Here is an 18159-nt window from a genome sequence, read left to right as displayed (position 1 = left end):
AGGTCCTAAAGAGATACCGCCACGCCGCCTCAGGGCATCTGCATGGGATATATAGATAGCCACGACGTAACCCTCGTGTATGTATTGAACACGTGGCCAAGACAAGCCTTTCCGTGGCTGACCTTGTGGGGCCATCCATGCGCAGCGAGTTTCGACCTTGCTCGCAACGAAGCCATCGTTAAAGGGAGGCTGAGAGCCGCAAAAAGCGGCGAACAGTCATGTTCGGCGCAGGTGGCCATCCCGTGCCCCTGGCTACTTACGTATACTGCGATCTTTATACTGGACGAAGCACTAGCTGGAGTGCTCTTACTGGATTTGCCGACTATGGACCCTCTTTTAGAGTGGTTTATAAAACTTCCTAGACATAAGCCTAACGCATTGACAATATCTACAGCCTCCCTCCTCGTTGTAAATACCCCTGATTCCTTTGAGTGATGCTTATATGAGGTATATAAACTAAGGCAGTAGGTATTAACCTTATCAACGGAAACGGTTGTTACTAATATGGTGCTGACAGCTGAAAAAGGTGGCTGCCCTTAGGATCAGCGTGAGGAGGTCGCCCTCAGATACCACTAAGACATCCTCATCATATAACATAGGCCGGTTTATGAATTTTTAAAGTACCCTGGAAGTTAGGAGGGATGATGCACAGCATACATACCTAGCTACTATAGAGCATAGGAGACAAGAGGGAACTAAAACAATGACAATAATAGCGATAATATGGAACGCTTAGATGTCTCCCATCACTGAAGAGTAGAGTATACACTTGCTTTGCTTACCTATCTTATGGAAGTATGGTGCTTGTTTCGCGGGGGAAAAAAAAAAAAGAAAAAAAAAAAAAAGAAACCTAAGAAAAGGAAAATAAGAATGATAAAAAGTTAAAATAAATAAAATAAAGTAAAGACATAATACCCAGATAGCAGAGCATAGGCCACAGCAAATCTCACAAACGTTGTGGCCCGTGCGGGGCTGATCCCAACGGAATGGGACTGAGTGGAGGGATTCCATTGCAGCAGTACTTATTTTAAGTACCTACCTATTGTTCCTAGTTTCATTGAACCCCTTTGGTCTCCACCCAGCAAACAACAATGAACACACCGCAACCCGTGCTCCATATCAAGCCCACAAAATGTCAGGGTCTAATGCGACGACCTTCTACACATAAACGCCTACGTAGAAGGGTGCAAAACCGCTCCAATTCCAGGTTTCATCTTGTTCTAACATACTCAGACAAAGCAATAGTAGGTAAGTATGCTCTCATATATGAGTTTTATTTGAGGCGAGGTATGGCGCAGGCTGAGGCGAAGTGTTCTAACATATGTGGTGTTTAAGCAGTAAACAAACAAACGTTCGGATACTATGCACTTCAGCCCCTTTGACGCCCTGGGGCTCCAATATGGCAAACTCGGCCATGGCGAACTGCGGCGGGCCTTTAAGGCCGCGATGCTCAGGTGCCACCCAGACAAGAGACAAATCTTTGGTATCCCGCCAGTACGCTGGCCGCAGCCGTGGCAGATCGAGGAGGCTTTTACATATCTCACGAAACCGAAGGAGGAGGCCGCGCTCAAGGCTTTCGAACTGTTCCCACGGACGTTTTTCCCATCGGAGGATCCCGTGTTCGGGCGCCGTCCCCTAGACGAAGAAGTTCCAGACTCAATCGCGCAGTGTAGTATCTGCCTCGCCTTCGTCCATCGGAACCGTCTCTTGGAGCACGTGGGACGCGAACACAAGGACGTTGGCGACGGTGAGCACCTGGCGGAAGCCGAAGGGCTGCAGTCTTGCCGTTCCTGCTGCCTAGCGATGGCGAGCGCCGACGCGTACGCGAGCCACATGGCGGAGCAGCATAAGTGCCCCGTGTGCGATGCCTCTGAGGGGTTGCTGCTTGACCACCTTGAGGCCGCCCATGGACTAGTGAGGTGCGGGAGTTGCGACGCGAGCGAGAGGTTGGCCGCGCACATCGTAGTCCATCACTTCATCTTTGGCTGTCCAATATGCGGCATACTGACCTTCGCTGACGGCATGCTGAATCACATGGGGCAGGAGCATGGGTTTCAGGCGTGCGAGGGATGCGAACGCTGGGAGGCGGGTTCTGAGGGCTTCCAGCAGCACTATCAAGACCAGCACCCCCCCTGGTGCCAAGTCTGCAAGGCGTTTACCCGGGACATGAGCCCCCTAGGTGAACACCTCATTCGGTTCCATGGCATACAGCTGTGCGCCCTATGCCCTACTAACGAGTTCTTCGACCCGGATCATATCCTCACCAAGCACGCCATGAAGCCGTGTGATGTGTGCCTGGTCCCTTATGAGGAGAGTCGCCTCGCGGCACACCTCCGCTTTTCGCATGACTGGCTGGTCTGCGACGTGTGCTCGTCAGCCGAGCCTGACGAGGGGGCACTGCGTGCCCATCAGCAAGAGCACATGGGCTGTGAGATCTGCCAACAGCCCGTCGATAGGGAGAGGTACCAACAGCATCTCGAGGCCTCCCACGCACTCTACTCATGCCATTTGTGCGGTAGGGGCTTTGCCAAGGAAGCGCTTCCAGCCCATTTCAACGAATCACACCCGCCGCTGAGGCCTTGCGCTGTATGCCAGACACCACAGGCTGAGAAAGACATGGGAGCGCATCTGCAGCAGGCGCATCAATGGGTCACCTGCGCTCTCTGCTCCGGGCTGATGTCCGAGGTTGGGCAGGAAAGCGTAGATGGACGCAGCTGTCAAGCTGGGAGACGTCCTACGCAGGGTCTGGACGATACAGGCGGCAGCAGTGCTAGCACTGACATGATGTCAAATGGACCATACGGGCGGGCTATCCAGGCACATAACCTTCCTTTGTGTCTGTTATGCTGCCGTCTGTCTACGCAGCTTCTGAGTCAACTCCTCCAAGAGAAGCATCAACCCCAGCCTGCTGTCCCACCGCAAGGGAACGGCTCCGGTTTCCCGCCAGCGCCGCTGGGCCGCGAGGCCCCGGACGGCTCTCGGGGCCTGGATGTGCCCGAGGCCCAGCCTGAGGACGACCACGCCGGGAGCACGCATCTTCGACGCTCGCGAGAACCCGTGCAACGAGAGGCTGAGGGCTCTGATGGTGGGGTGGCGGAGCGGCGCACGGCGACTGCAGCACTGCCGATCCGGCCTTCCCCGGCGCGCGCGTGGGCGCACGACGGAGCGGACCCTCCGGCCGACACTCGGTCGGCCGGCGCTTGCGGAACGCGTGTGCTGTCGGGCGGGGGACGTGCTTTGAGACGGGCAACGCGGTTGGCGCGGACTACAGCGACAGCGACAGCGACAGCGACAGCAGCAACAATGCCCCCGCCGCCGAGGGCGTATGCGCAGCCCGTATCATCGTCGACGCCACGTCGGAAAAAAGCCCGGGCCAACGGGGACGCTTTGCGAGAAATCCAGGTGGAGTTGACAAGCAAAGATATGCGCAGGCGATTCGTGGACATGGTGAATTCGGACTCGGACAAAATGCGCCTGAAACCTGCCTGTCTTGCTGCGGAAGGGGACGGACAGGAGACGTACCAATTCGTCTCCCAGATCAGCCTGTTTGTGGACACGTGTGACAACGCCGTCGGATTCGCAAAGGTGTGCTACTACAGCGGGCTTGCTAAGATGGCTCGTGAGCTTGATCGGACCAGAGAGCAGTCGGCGAGGTTACGCACGGACTCGGCCGAGTATGAGAAGATCTTGGACCTCAAGGGCCTGAAGCGAACTAAGGAGGCGGTAACGAAGCTCTATAACCAGGTAGCCCTGGGCCGCAAACTCGTCAAGCTCTGCGGTCCGCATGAGGGATTGCTTTGTTTCCTCGCCCTCAGCGACAGAGGGGTTAGCAATGGCCTCAAGTTTACGAAGGACGACTTGGAGACGTTTCACTCGCGCTTAAGCCACTTCAAACCTCGATGGGACGCCGGTGAGAAGTACACGAAGTGCATTTCTGATGGGACGGGCTGGGGGGGACTGCAGAAATATCTATCCGAAAATACGATTTAGTTAAGAAAGGTTGCCGACCCAATAACTACACACGTCACGCCAGGGAGGTCTTCTGTTCTACAATAACAGGTGGAGGTCACTTAATGTATATGATTATCCGTTTTCGTAAAGTGAAAGAGATGTATTACCTCATTATACAGCCGTGAGCAGCAATAGGAGTGTCTGGAGCGTGGCATAACCTGAGCCTCAGTAGACCCTCGGCCTGCGAATGCGGTTCTTTATGCACTGGCAGGACGTGACTATAGGCAGCAACCAGCCCCGAGGGTTCAGGTGTGTTCATGGTCTGACGACCAGTCGCTAGCCGAACAAGCCAGCAGAATATGTCCTCGCGATAAGTGGGAGAGATGGCACAGTGTACTCACTCCCCTTGGAGTTATCGGCGCTTAACAAATAATAGCAAGGGTAAAAGCCTGAGTCTGGGCAAGTAATTCAGGAGTTACCTAGCCACGAATAGCTGTCTGCCTAGGTACCTAGGTAGACAAATATAGTACTGATCAGTGTGCCTAGATGTAGGCAGTTGCGCACTTCAGGTTGCGGGTGGTCGTTCCTGCCTATTTTGCAATCCCACCTACCTAGGCGGGCCGTTCTATGCTGCGGCAGGTGGCGATGCGCCTTCGCGCTCTTGCCTAATAGGCTTCTTCTTCAGCCCAGGCCCCATATGTCCCTCAGGCCCCCAACTTCCTACTCTACAACCCTCAACTCCACCGATTTCGCTTTCACACCCACCCATCTCGCATCGTTGACGTTACCTCCTATCTTCCGATATCACACCATCGCCTGCTTGACGCCTGACCTGGTGGTAGTCTCTGCCCCTGCCTTGAACGGGACGATTGAGGCGGTCCTATACCTTACCCCACGAAGAGGCCGCGCCATTGAGGTCGATTGCCACACGCTCCTGCATCACACCTCGTCATTCTAGGTAGCCATTACGCCCTTCTTTGCTCATACCCCGCGTTCTCTTTCGTTCTACTTCCCTACTTCTTAACCATCACACCTGCACTTCGGATTCACTCACGCACAACCGCAGACTACCCACGGTCATATCGTCCCCACGTCTCACTGCTGCCATGGACACCACGCCCCCCCTGCGGCTCAACTATGGCCCTTTCAACAAGGTTGCCCACATCGGCGCCGAGGGCGAGTTCGCCAGACTCGACAAGGCCCTTGACGAGGTCCAAGGAAATGCAACCTCACTGTGGCCCTTCACCCATGCTATCAAGAACAACACAATGCGCAAGGTTCTCGAGGATACCATGCTGCTCCAGAGCGGCAATATTGCCTACAACGACGTCGACATATACATCCACGACGTCGAGCAAGTTCAGGCGTACTTTCAAGGCGACCCTGATTTCAGCAAGGTCACCTTCTTCCACACCAACGACCAGAACATCTACGAGTGGGTTTGCAAACACAAGGAGAAGGACGGCGAAGTAAGCTCAAACTCATCTACAGAGTCACCTTATATCCCAGTGAAACTAACGTTAAGGGCCTAGGCGTCTCGCATGTTTGTTATTACCACAGAGAATGCAGCATCACACCCAAAGGCATGGGGTAGTGCGGCTCAGGAGGCAGCGAAGAGAAAGTCCCCACAGGTGATCTATAAAGACCACCACCAGCCTGGTGACTCAGCAAGCGACGACGAAGTGCAGTTTATCAGCGAGCACAGGGCTGTGGAGAGCAAGCGGGAGGACCCGACTAGCGATGACGACGACGTGCAGTTCGTCAGCGAGCAGAGGATGGAAGGTTTTTAGATGGCAGGAGGAAAGACCTCGCCCTGGGCGATGAAGACGTCTAGGCTGAAAGCTATCAAGCGTTGGGGCATCGAGCCACATCCAGCGCGGGTGGTTGAGGAGTAGTTACTCGGCTCAGGCGACGCAGGACATGCAACCAAGAGGTCCAGGGTTATTGTCTCTGCTTTGCTGGCGCTGTGGAAGACGATACGAGGCTGCAACGCGTGATAATCGCTTCCAGCAGCTTCTTTACAGGGGTTTCTTCTCGTTTCGCCTCTTCCTTTTCTTGGTCCTTTTTTTTTTTTTTTTTTCTCTTCTTTCCTTTAGATGCTCTCTTACATACTAGCTACTTCACTTGCATTCAATGCGTGCATCTCGCCTGATCCCACCCCCATTGACCTAAAGTAACCAGGCTGGTGTGAGCCACAGTGGCGTAGGGCCAAGAGTGCGGCTGACAAGGCCTCTATCGTGTGTAATAGGTGCTTCACGCCCACCTCCATAGAGGACCTGTTTCGTCAGGCAGTTCAAGCATTCCATTCATCACCTCCTGGCATTAAGTTACGTTAGGCAAAGGTGAAAGCTCTTTTTTTTCTTTTTTTTTTTTTTTTTTTTTTTTTTTTTTTTTTCTTCTTCTCTTCTTTTTTCCAAGCACCTTTTCGTTCATACCCATTTCAGCTTCACAGCCCTCGTCCCAACGAGGCGGACCCCCTCGGGAGGCAGCACTCGATCTCTAGGACAGCTAGCAGCACAGGCGGACATGCAGTACAGCATGCCAGGCATGGCAGGCATGCCATGAGTTATTCATTCAACACACAAGGCTTCGTAGTTCTATTCCCCACCGCAACAACAACAAGAGTCATAGCTAGCAAACACCGCTGTGCCTTGGAGGGGGACATTGGACAAGGGCAGGGGAGGTGACTAGGCCAGGTGGGCGATAACACTGGCCACATAGTGGACCTCTGCAACGTCTACATGCTACGTAAGAGGGGACAAACAAAAGGAAAGTAGCAAACGCCGGTTTCCGAGACACAAACATCGCTACGCGAAAGGAACGGGCATACATACCATGAGCCACTTCCAGGGAAAGGCCCGTCGAGTTAATCCATGTGTCTGTTATACCTGGCTCTACACCACTGAGGACCCCGAAAGAACGAGGCTTCTAGCAGGACTACCCGGAGCATCACCCTGTCCTATAGCGAATGGTGGTGTGAGGGGTGTAATGTCTGATGTTATTTTCTTAGCTTCGAATGAGATCTATAAAGGCAGTGTGCACCTGGCGCGGAAGGTTCAGCGTTTAATGATTCGAGCTTCGAGACAGGAATGGGAGGATTGAAACAGTTCTCAGTAAAGAAGACGTGTGGGTGGTTTTACAGCTGTGAGAGTGAGCCATCGACAAACAACGACCGGCAAAGATTGCAACTTTCGGATGGCAGCCTGCAGGGAAACAGCAGCCGTCATTCACTGTGGCGGGAAACCAACAACTTAAACACGCGATATCTCCGCAACCGCCCACGCGGCAGACTTTTTCTGTACAGCATCCGGGTGCCCTTTTCACCTTGTGTAAGTCGGTATTTTGGCAGAGCTTTCGGCCGGCGTCGAAGGCGTCAGACACCCGTTTTTCTACAAATAGTTAATTGCGACTTCAACACGCAATAGCTCGACGACCATCAACGCGGCAGGGTTGTGTTTTGCACCATCCGAGTGCCCTCTTTGCGCCCTACACGCTCCAATTTACTTGGAATTTTCGGCCGGCGTCGAAGCGGCTTATCATGGCGCACAAGGTTGATCCATCACCAAACGCCTCCGCGTTGCTCCACTTGCCGGAGGACCCCTACACCACGTTCGACCGCATCTCCGCCGCTCTTCAAAGCCTTCAGCGCCCAAAAGGGCCCTACGTCCACCCACGAGTCATCGCCTACCCCAACACCTCGATGAAGACCTCATGGATACCATACTTCGAGGATGCTGCAGCGGCCGACGTTATTGGCGACTTTCTCAGGGCACCAAAACGTGGCAAGACGGCCTGGTTGGGCTTCTTCAGCGGCCCGTCTCGGAACTGGGTCGGCAGAGGGGATAAGTGGACGAAGGACCCATGGCACTGCTTCGCCGCTTTGGTGGTATCGGATAGCAAGAAGGGAAAACACCTGATTATCTACGACAACGACGCCGAGGCTTGGGTTACAGAAGACAGTCGGATCTCGGTGGTTCTTTGCGGCCTGCAGAGAAACCTCCACGATCAGCTACGGGAACGCCACAAGGAAATCACAGTGTGGTACTCCAAAGACACCACGCACGCCGGAACGGAAAGGTGTCTGAGATACGCCATTCGCAAGGCTCGGGAATGGTCACTTACAGAGGACGGGAAGCTGCAATATAGCGACGACGAAGACGCCGAGGTCGACCCTCGCGTTCGGGGCTACGTCAGGCTGCGGAAGAGGTGATTGAACGTTCACGCGACGGAACAAGGGGGGGGTGGCCTGATTGGATTGTCTTTCCGATTGAACTACTGTAACAGGCCCTGGTGAGCGTGAAACATATCGTGCGCCTTTATTTGATGTCGGTCGATCATGGGAGAAGAGAAATAAAGAAAACAGGAAGGAGGGGAAGAAGGAGAAGAAGACTGTAAATCAGAGGTGGGGAGAGAGAGAGAGAGAGAGAGAGAGAGAGAGAGGGAGAGAGAGAGAGATGTATTCAAACCTACCTAGATTTACTACCTAGTGTAGGGCCTCAGCACTCGAACCAATGGATGATGTAAACTCCACCCGCCAGCCGGTTTCCGTTGCAACTAGCGTCCTTAGAAAGGGGAATATTCTACGTAGCCTACGAGCACCCTTTCGGAAACGCCGGCGCGTATTCATGCCTTCGGTTTCGACCTCGCAAATGTTTAGTTTATGTGACTCTATCGTTAAGACCTGTAGCGAGGACGACTGAGACTTCCGTGGCGCGTTGTTCCACGCCGGGAGCGGGAACGGCACCTCGAAGCCGAGATGCAGCCTCTCTAGGCTCGGGTTATTGATCGCGATAGAGCCCAGCAGGCCGTGTGCTGCGGGGGTGTGGTCGCAGTTGAGGAGCCATGCGGGGAAGCGGAAGGTCAGGGACTGCAGCCTCGTCATGGGCTTGATAGCCACGGCGATATCCGCTACTGTGAACGTCGAACACCATGAATGTGACGGGCATTCCCCTTCGTTGGCCAGTAGCTTTAGCCGTTGGAGGTGAGGCATCTGCGGTAAGATGTCCATCATGCTCCTGTCAACCTCGGACGGACTGAAGGCGATGACGAGGTTGGTCAGCGCCGTGAGCTCCGGGAGATGCTGTAGTGTCGTGGGGCTCTGGATGGCGATCGTCAGTTCCTCGAGTGCGGCGAACGGCCTACGCCCAGGCCTGGGAGGTGGGTCCCAGGGCGTGTTAGGGCGTACAAGGCTGCCAACCGTTTCGCTGACAAAGGCCCGCAGCCGGCGGAGGCTCGGGGCGGCTGAGAGGGCGCCGAGCAGCGCGCTGCACTTGGTCCATTCGGGGAAGTGTTCGTTGTTGATGCTCCCAGGGAACTCCCACGTGCTGGTAGGGGTGGGCGACATGAGAACCCCACTATCGTCTCCCTTATAGGGGAAGAGGTGCGCTGATTGGAGCCTGGGGAAATGGGGCTGGCGACACACCGGTCTGGGTTCCACTTGGCTGGGGCTGCTGTGGCATACTTCGAGATGCTCGAGATTAGTATGAAGGGAGGATAACAGGTCCAAGGACGACCTGGGACGTTGACATCCATCCATCCAGGACCCAACGCGGAGCAGGGTCAGCTTCTCCGCTGACGCGCCGAGGTGCTCTCCGATGTCGACCAGCTGGGAAGTCAAGGCACAGCGGACATCGAGTGCGCGGAGTCTGGGGAAGGCCTCGATGGTCCGCATAACCGACACGTCCTCGTGGGAGAGTAGGGTGCGCATGTCGCGAAATGCGTCAGCCGGGTCAGCGAATGATATGATGTGGCGCCCTAAGGAGCAGCGCCGGCACCCGCAAATCTCGGCAGCGAGGAATGTCTCGATGCTGCTGGCGTAGGCTGCTCGTCTGTCGGCATTGATATGCTTAAACGTGATGGCGTGGATGCAGACCATCTTCCACACGAAGGGGTAGGCCAGATCAAACCATTCGGAACCGCATACTAGAAACGGGGCCAGGTATCTTGGCGCATGGTTTGCGGGTGACGCGACATGGCGGAAGATGGAGAGGATGATCTCCCGCGGAAGCGTCGCAAATATATGGAGGGACTGGCTACTGGCTGGTACGCGGCGTCGGGGGGGCCGGCGACGGAAACTTGAAGTGATGCCGTCAGGAGAGTCGTGGTGATGATGCTGGTCCATTATCAAAGGGGTAAGGTATTCTGAACGAATGGAGGTGCATCAAAGTGTGCAGTTGAATCGGTAATCAGCGGACGGGCCGAAGATCAGTAGTGAGTAATATGGGATGTTCGTTTTCGGGCGAGGGCAGGATGGAAGCAGGGACGCTGGTCAGGATGCGGCTTCGCTTTTCTACCATTATACGGGCTACCATGATTATTTCAGACGTGGACCATAAGCGGTTGAGTGTGCCTCGCCTCTGGATATGGTGCGATTGCAATCTTCAATGTCTTCCTACTGATCTATCTCTCGATAGGTCGTCTTGCCCTTTTTTAGGGTTTAGGTATATTGCTTTAGATGAAAGGCTTCCTCTGCCATGGCGCACCTTGGTGGCTAGGAGCTATGTAACCTTGCTAGGCAGAGGCAGGAAACATCTCAAGGATGGATAACCCCACCTCACGTAGCCTCGATATTTCATGCGTATGCTCTTCTTCCAGGTGCTTGACATATGCGTTCGCTTTGAACGCTATCTAGGCGGTTACCTCACTGAATATCCATATAGCGATACTACGTCCTACGTCGACGAAACGGAAAAAGAGGGGGCAATAATAGGAAACCGAGGAGGAAAAGAACCGTAACGTTTAAGGTTCCGAGTGGCGGGCTTTTGTTTTTATTTTATTTAGTCTATATAACGTGGGGGCTTGTCTCCTAAGCGCCTACCTCCACTGCGAGGCATTTGGTGATGCGTAGGTCGCTAGCGTCATACGTGTTTAAAGCTATTTACTGCCATTAGCAGGAGTGCTGCCTATGAGGCAGCTGCGTGGTATATTCGGCATCATCATCCGTGCGGGCTATATAAGGGCAGGCACTACTCCAGTATGAAATAGAACATCCACAGATAATCATTACCCTGTGCGGGTATGAGGGCCTTAAACCCCTTGCGGCTTTAGTGCGCTGGGGGATGGCCTAGTTTGCAACGACGACCGCTATCCCCCCCCCGTTGTGTGACTGGGATGCTAATGCGTCCTGGAGGAGAGGGGGGTGAGGAGGCTTTGCCTGTCATCCTCACTATCTCCGTATACAGCAGGAATAGTTCGTCGTGGGTTATGCTACACCAGGCGAGCTTCATATCCGGGGGTGGTCATGGCTCGAGGTATCCTTAGGGTGCAGCGACTCCTACCGCATGATAACCCAGGATTAGCGGAGAAAGACCCGATCGTATTCATCTGCATAATGCCTGGGCGATGGTGCTAGATAGAGTAAAGTAAGCCGGCCTTAGGCGTTAACTAGGCTAGGCTTCGAACTATCCATGGGTATCCATATGGATACTGTTGCGAAGGATAAGGCGCAATTGCTGCTTAGCAATTGTGGTTCCACTTTTGCAACAGTTATGAGCCCTTTGACTCTGCCAGTTATCGTGTTGTTTTTGAGCAGCAAAGACCCGCGTTCGAATCCCGACTCCGGCGTACCCGGAGGGGATTTTTACCTTTAGTAGAGACGATCGTAGAGGGATAGATCCAGTAGACGAGTCTCCAAGATCTAGGGGGTGTGTTGCGAAGGATAAGGCGCAATTGCTGCTTAGCAATTGTGGTTCCACTTTTGCAACAGATACTAACCCATAGGGCCCATGGGTAACTGTGGGTAGGGCTCTAATACCCATGGGTACCCAGAGATAAATACCCATATGGGTTATGGGTATGTGGTCCGTGCGCGTAATGTAATAACCTTTGTAATAATCTTTGTAATAATCTTATATATAGAGATATATAATAGATATAACTATATAAAAATTCTACAAAATACTTTATACTATAACTATACTATAATAATTTTTAAAGAATTTTATATAAAGTAGTTAATATTAAAATAATTAAAATATGCTTTTTTCTTTTTTCTTTAAATATGGGTAATTTTTTTGTAATAACCTCTCTGGATACCCACGGATTATGGGTATATATCTCTGGGTACCCATTAAAAGGGACCCAAGTTAATGGGTACCCGTGGGTATCCATGGCATGGGTAATTTGAACCCTAAACTAGGCTGCTGTGTGCAGCCGCTGAACTGGGGGCTATGTATTGTGATAGTATAGCCTGTCTTAGCGCGAGCTGATAGCATATTGAGAGAGCTCAACTGGATTGTGGTATTAGCCTAAATAGTAAAGACCAGGGATACAGTAGCACCTTCCTTTATAATAAGAGAGCATTTTATTGGGCGGTTTAGGGGGGTGGGGGTGGCAGGGGGCGGCGCTCGCCGTGCTGCCTCGATCTGCCGTTTGCGCGGAATCACAGCGCGTGCAAAGAGACTGTAAAGGGCAGGGCTCATCCACATATATTTCTGGATACAGAGCACAAGCAGATGTCCCAGCCAATATCGGGTCGGGCCTTATGACGCGAGACAACCAGATAGGCCCAACGTCTGGTTTGTGTATTAGGCCTGTCAAGACCGGGCCCTGCGGAAGGGAAATTCGCTGCCGAGTCCGTACCGCTAGTAGCCGTCCTCAGCACCAGCATATTCGCATGGTATAAGCCATAGTAATAGGACTGTTGTACAGGGCAACAGGGCATATGGATATAAGTGCCTGGACGTTGGGCTGGCATGAGCGCCACGCGTAGGCGATGCTTAGAGAGGGGGTCTGCGCTGTAACGACACTACCTTAGTGTTAGCACATCAGCGGCGATGTCCTGCGCCCGGCGATATGCCTCAGAAACACCTTACAGCCTAGAGAGCAGGTAATGAAGAGAAAGAAACCCAAGTTCGCGTTGGGGGTTCGAGCAAAGAGCTCGCTCCGCGCCATATACTTCACATATATTTAACACGAAGTTTCATCCCAATAGAATATTCAAGTATCGGTTGGTTAACCCTAACCAAGCCCCTGTCCCATACAAGACAATACACTATCAATGCATTGCTGGCTCCTGTGAAATTTGCCCTCGCTACTATGTTGGCTAGTCCAGCGGAGAAAACAGGCATGAAGATGGTGGATGGGGGAGGGGGGTCATTCGGCTATCCAAACTATGCTCTGACACCGATTAATGCCTTCAGTACAGCCTCGTCGGCAGGGGAGTGTCCAGGACCTCCATTAAGGGGTATCAGGGCGGCATCTCAATCGCCAGCAGCCGTCTATAGCGTACGTAAAGGGGCTGCTAATTGGGTCGGCGAAACTGGCGTAATATCAAACAGGAACTTTAGCACAGATTATACTTGTGAAGATGGTAGAAAATTGAATATGGGGTATTATCTGCTTGACGTACTAGCATACTAGTGTGACAGGGGGGGGAGGGGGGGGCATAAGGCCCGTATCTGCCGCCGCAGGGTTGAAAGAGTATTGGAGTGAATTAAAAGAAAACCAAAAGAAAAAGAAAAAAAAGAGGACCTCTCGCGCGGCCTAGTCCACTCCTGTGATATGGGAAACATCGCATCCTGTGAGCCTGCGGATTCAAAAACCTTTATTCATATCCTAACGCTCATACGGTAGGTTGCTGGAGGAAGGACATTGCTTGAAGTTGCCAAATCGAGCCTGCGGCCCCAGGTGCCTACGCCTGCCTCTTCTGAGGCGGCAATACAAGAGCTCTATCCTCGTCTCTAGTCCTCTTAGGCCGTTGCTTGTCGTGCTGGCTGTTCCACACTTGACATATGTCTGTCGAGATGACAGAAGGCGTGATGACGGGGAGGTTTACAGAAGACGACGAGAAGCTGAGCGTGGGATAGCTATACGTAGGGCTGGGGGCTTCTCGGTTGGTTTCCAGGGCCTTGGCTTTGGTCTCGAGGGCCTTTGTCCCGACTTCCAGAGCCCTCTTCTCGGCTTCAAGGGCCCTCTTCTCGGCCTCGATAGCCCTCGTTTCGGCTTCCAGGGTTTTCTTCTCGGCTTTTAAAGCCTTCTTCTCAGCCTTGAATCCCTTCCTCTCGGCCTTAAAGGCCTTCTTCGCAGCTTTGAAGGCCTTCCTCTCGGCTTCCTCCTCGGCCTTTTGGGCCTTCTCCATCCCACGCGTGGTTACTCTCGAGTTCACAATGGCAGCTTCATCGTCACTGCAAGACCAATCAAGATCGATATCATCATCCTTGTAATTCTCTGGGCCGAACGTGTCGTGATCGTGTGGTCTGTCTCTGGAATCGCAAGTGTGGTTGCCATTCTCATCGCCAGCTGCGTCTTCGAAGTCGGAGAAGGCAGGGGACTGCGAATCGTAGACAAAGGTTGCATCGTCAGAAGCGGCGCCGGCAGGGGACTGCGAATCGCAGATAAAGTCCGTATCGTCGAACTCGGCGTGGGGAGGGGACTGCGTATCGCAGACGGAGGCGGCATCATCGGGGTCGGAGCGGGCGGGGGACTGGGACTCGATGTTGTTCCATGCGCCGTCGAGCTCGGCGTGGGAAGGGGACTGGGGATTGTCGAAAGAGGCGGCATCGTCCAAGTTGGCGTGGAAAGGGAGCTGCGAGTCGTTGATAGGGGGGTGACCGTCGAGCCCGGCTTGGAGAGGGAACTGGCATGCGGAGCCGTCCGCAGCATCGTCGAATTCGGAGCCGGCAGGGGCTTGGGACTCCATATCAGCGAATACGCTGCCGAGCTCCGGCGTGAAGCAGCGTATCGGAATTGAGGACGGAGGCAGCATCATGGGAGGCGGAGCGGGCGGCGCCTTGGGACCCGGAGTTGGCGAACCCGCCGTCTGGCTGATTAGCGGCGTTGAAACCCTAAGGCGGCCTGAGGTGGGTAGAAGCCGGGAGTCGGAATCGGGGGTCGGGGCAGCATCATGGGAGGCGGAGCGGGCCGCGCCTCGGGAATGGGAGTTGGCGAATGCGTTTTCGGCTCCGGCGTGGAAGGAGTACTGGGAATCGTTGGAGGAGGCAGCATCATCCAACTTGCAGTGGGCGAGGGCCTGCGAACTGCTAGCAGAGGCGGCATCGTTGAAGTTGGCGTGGAAAGGGAGCTGCGAGTCGTTGATAGGGGGGTGACCGTCGAGCCCAGCTTGGAGAGGGAACTGGCATGCGGAGCCGTCCGCAGCATCGTCGAATCCGGAGCTGACGGGGGCTTGGGACACGATGTCAGTGAATGCGCCTTCGGCTCCGGTGTGGAGCGGCGTATCGGAATCGGGGACGGAGGCGGCATCATCGGGGTCGGAGCGGGCGGCGCCTTGGGACTCGGAGTTGGCGAATGCGCCGTCTGGCTGGACAGCGGCGTTGAAGCCCTGGGCCGGCCTGAGGTTGGTGGAAGCCGGGAGACCAGCAGGGGCGGCGTCATAAGACCGTTCGCTAGGTAGCGCCCCAAAGCAAAAAGCCGTCGAGTTGTCGCTGATATGAGGCGCTGCGCTGAGTTCATCGTGAGGCAAGTCCATAGCGATCGACCGAGAAGGGGCTTCAGCTTCAGCCGAGGTGAGGGCTGTATATGAGGAAGGTGACAGGGAAGTCGGAGTTGCCACGGCTAACGATTGAGTCGGGGGAGGCGGGTACGCTTGATTCTGTGCCACAAGCTGGTCTGCTAGAAGGCGGTTGGTAGGCCGTGGCGCCGCGAAGTTGGAGCTGGTGTCTTGGATCATGGTCTCGGTATTAATTGTTGAACGGATGATATCAGAGGGTTTTGTGAAAGAGATGTTGTGGCTGAAGTAGCTGGGAGCGTTCAAAATCTGGGAATCAAAATTTGCGTTAGAGATTGCAAGCCAAGGTGAGGGAACCCACGAGGGGCAGGAGCGAAAGAAAAGCAGTGATCCTGCCGCAAACGAAGCAATAGAGATAAAGGATTCCAGAAAATATAAAATATTAGAAACTTTGTTTTTTTTAAAACAAAAACAAAACAAAACAAAAAAAACACGCAAAGCAAGATAAACAAGGAAGGGGCAAGAATACTTACTGCTAGTGGCTTCCGCAAAAGGCGCCACGGGTATCAGCTAGTAGCGGAGCTGCTACGAGGATAGATAGTGTAGGAGGGAAGAGGGGAAGGTAGGGGGCGGAAGGAAGAGGGGAAGAGAGGGAGAGGTAGCATAGGCGGACGTGGAAATGAGGTGAGACTGGAAGGAGTTCGGGCTATGCGCCAGGTAGGCGCAGGTCTATCTTACTCCTGTAGTTGTTAAGAGGAAGAACGTAGGCAAGGAGAGAAGGAGAAAACAGTTCGTCTGTAGCGCGAATGAGAGAAGGCGGCGAAGTAGCGGGGGCGCGGTAGGTGAGGAGGGAGAGTTAACGACGCAACAGCTGTGGCCGACGAGGCCTTTGGTCTAGACTCCAGTCTAGAGGGATAGAGAGGCGTGTAAACCTGGAAGGTGACAACAGACGTCGCCTTCCACAGTTCGCTGTGATGAGCATTGCTCTTTTCTTTTGGCGTTTTTAAGGGTTAGAGGCTTTGAGATGTGTGTCCTGGGCATGGTTACTGACGCCTGTATCACAGGCATTGTAGTTATTCATACCTACTCTACTCACGGGGGATCTGTTACTGCAAAGAGCTGTATTATATTGCTACAAGTAGGTATGGTATGGAGCTACTCGGAAAGACCTCTGCGCTACTCCTCCAGGCGTTCGCGATACCACTTATATCTTCCTCTATGCGTCTCAAACGACGCCATCTGTGGGAAGATCTGGCGGCATAGCTCAAGCCGTCGCTCGGGTTCTGTGCGGATATTCTCTCGAAAGAATGGGGGGGCTACCCATGGCAGATCAAGCAAGTCACACAGACTGCTGTCCTCATGATCGATGAGAAGCCTGAGGCTTCGAAGGCTGTTCTGTGTGGGTAGCGGCGCGGGCGGCTGGTGCGTGGGACTGTGCGGCAAGTCACAATCCAGATCAAGATCGAGGTCGACAAGCTTCTTAAGATATGAGGCAATGCCTGTGAGCAGAAACCTTCTGCCCCGCCGTTGGGTCTCTCTATAGATAAAGCGATCCAGGCAGAGACGGAGAGTCTTGAGCTTGGATAGCTCCTGTAAGACGTGCAGTAGGTCGTCCTGGGATAGGGGCAGGGATGTGTCTGCTAGACCCGAGTAGGCCGACATCTCCACATCAAGCTTCTCGAGTTCCTTGAGCCCCCCAATAGCCTTGAAGCTCGACGGCTTGATGTTCACCTCGACTCTGCCGCCCCAAAGGATGGACAGTTCGGTGAGTGAGGTGAGGCGACTGATGGTGGAAAACGACCGCTGAGAGTAGACTGTGATGGCGAGACGGCGTAGTGAACTGGAGCAAGCGGGTGCTTGCCCGATAGTGGCGAGGGAGTGGATGGTAGAAAGCCCCGAGATGGGCCCGAGCAGGGACGAGATCATTCGGCTGTAGGGGGACGGCAAGGCCCGGCCCCAACATTGGCCAGGCCGGATGTTGATGGACTGCAATAGCGGGAGCTTAGGTTGGCTGATATGCCTGGCTAGCATCCGGTCGTTCCATTCCGCTATGTCCTTTGGCTCACATGGGCTGCGGGGCCTGGCGTCGAATGGGTCTGGGGTGATGTCGAGCAGGCGGCTGGAGGGGCGGGACACCACTAGTTCGATGTGACGGAGGTGCCGAAACCTGTGGGCGGCGTAGCTGAAGCTGAGGGCGATGTACATGGCAGGGGTCGTGATCGAGATATGCTCGAGGGCAATGGATGATGTACGCCGGGCAATACGTTCAACGAGTGCCAGGTGTGAACTTGACGTAAGGTCGATGCCGATGATGGCGCGGACTGCCGGGAAGAGGGGATCGTCCGCGCCCCAGTGTGCGAGAAAGCGATCGAGCTGACCCTCTTCGACCTCATGCGCAGAGGGGCGCGGGCTGGCGCCTGGACGGGTGGTGGCGGCGGGGACCTCCCCCCCACCCGGGGAAGCTTCGTCATCGCTGCTAAGGTCCGTCTCGCTCTCGTCACTGGTGAGGTCCGACTCGCTCTCATCGCCGTTGTTGATCTGTCTCTCGTTGCTGCTGCGGCCGTCGGGGGCGATGGTGAGAGATCGTATGAGGTCGGCGTACGTCTTGCGGTATGCCTGACCGCAGTTGAGTACATGCCGAAGGTGGACATCCTTCCACAGGAAGGGGTTGGCCAGGGCGAATAACTGGCGGCTAGTGTTGGATAATGAGCGGAGGGACTTGCCGCGGCGATGGTACTCATCGCTGGTGTCGAGATAACTGATAATCTCCACTATGATCTCGGGTGGCATGCGGGTGAGGGGTG

Source organism: Colletotrichum siamense (genome assembly GCF_013390195.1).
Source record: "Colletotrichum siamense strain Cg363 chromosome Unknown KSG_Cg363_contig11, whole genome shotgun sequence".
Lineage (NCBI taxonomy): Eukaryota > Fungi > Ascomycota > Sordariomycetes > Glomerellales > Glomerellaceae > Colletotrichum > Colletotrichum siamense.
This window is presented reverse-complemented; position numbering follows the sequence as displayed.